Source organism: Lethenteron reissneri, chromosome 8, assembly GCF_015708825.2.
Source record: "Lethenteron reissneri isolate LAM-NWPU_2019-01 chromosome 8, ASM1570882v1, whole genome shotgun sequence".
Classification (NCBI taxonomy): Eukaryota; Metazoa; Chordata; class Hyperoartia; order Petromyzontiformes; family Petromyzontidae; genus Lethenteron; species Lethenteron reissneri.
Genome location: NC_083786.1, coordinates 601,056 through 603,055, shown reverse-complemented (window position 1 = coordinate 603,055; position 2,000 = coordinate 601,056).

Below are 2,000 nucleotides of genomic sequence, written 5' to 3'. Positions count from 1 at the left end.
CAGCAGCAGCACTCAGCATGCTAATAATTAAATATATGTTGAGAAGCATTTCTTAAAAGAACTAAACATTTAATAAGCGGAAGCGTATACATTGGTTTAAAGGTGCATTTTACAAATGTCCACAGCCTCAGAGATCGCTGATATCCCGCGGACGAGCGAGACATGAGCCTGGGGGCTACACGGGAGAAGCTCTGTCACCCGTAGACCGAACCTCGACATGCGAAAGCAGAGAAGATCTGCATCTCCAGATCTTAGGGACCTTGAGGGGACACATGGGGTGCAGCATGTGAATGATGTAGGCGGGGGCAAGATGGTTCACTGATTTGTAAGTTAACAATAGGATGTTAAACTGTATTCTATGTGAAATTGGAAGCCAGTGCAGGGAGGCCAAAACGGGTGTAATGATGTGAAAGTGTTCTGGTTAACACCCTAGTGTCGTAAATTTCGCCACAGGGGAGACAAAGGCGGCCAGGCATAGTGCTGGCCAACCACCCCCTCGTGTGCCGATCCGGTCCTTCATAGGTGCTCGCTAACAGCCCTTGCCCCGACACTCTGTTAAGGCTATACGGGGGAAATTTGTCTTTGTCGCCTACCGTGGAGCGGCAGTGTTGGGGTTAGTGCGCTGCATTTTGAATCCAGCCACCCGAGTTCGATTCACGCTCAACGCCAGTGACGATTATCTGAACCGGTCCTGAGTTTCCCCTATGAGTACCTGGTGCGATGTGTAGTAAACATCGCAACTGGGGAGACAAAGGCGGCCGGGCGTGATTCTGGTCCCCCACCCCCTCGTATGCCATGCAGGCCCTTCATAGGTGCTCGCTAACAGCAATTGCCCCAACAGGCAGTTCCAGACTATACGGGGGATCTTTGTCTTTGTTGGGTGACCAACTCCTATGCACACGCACACACACTCCCCACATCTCACACAGCCCCCCCCCCACACACGCCTCCAGCACCCCCACAGTGACACCCCTCCCCACACACGCCTCCAGCACCCCCACATCTCACACAGCACCCCTACCCACACACGCCTCCAGCACCCCCACAGTGACCCCCCTCCCCCCTCCCCACACGCACACACACTCCCCACATTTCACACAGCACCCCCCCACACACGCCTCCAGCACCCCCACAGTGACCCCCCTCCCCACACGCACACACACTCCCCACATCTCACACAGCACCCCCCCCACACACACACACGCCTCCAGCACCCCCACAGTGACCCCCCTCCCCACACACGCCTCCAGCACCCCCACATCTCACACAGCACCCCTACCCACACACGCCTCCAGCACCCCCACAGTGACCCCCCTCCCCCCTCCCCACACGCACACACACTCCCCACATTTCACACAGCACCCCCCCACACACGCCTCCAGCACCCCCACAGTGACCCCCCTCCTCACACGCACACACACTCCCCACATCTCACACAGCACCCCCCCACACACGGCTCCATCACCCCCACAGTGACCCCTCCCCACACACGCCTCCAGCACCCCCACATCTCACACAGCACCCCCCCCCCCACACACACACGCCTCCAGCACCCCCACAGTGACCCCCCTCCCCACACGCACATACACTTCCCACATCTCACACAGCACCCCCCCCACACACGACTCCATCACCCCCACAGTGACCCCTCCCCACACACGCCTCCAGCACCCCCACATCTCACACAGCACCCCCACAGTGACCCCCCTCTTCACACGCACACACACTCCCCACATCTCACACAGCACCCCCTCCCACACACACGCCTCCAGCACCCCCACAGTGACCCCCCTCCCCACACGCACACACACTCCCCACATCTCACACAGCACCCCCCCCCCACACACGACTCCATCACCCCCACAGTGACCCCTCCCCACACACGCCTCCAGCACCCCCACAGTGACCCCCCCCCACACACGCACGCACACACACACGCGCGCGTGTGCGTGTGTGTATATAGCGAGTGGTCGTCGCTGGGTTTTCCACCATTCGTAGCT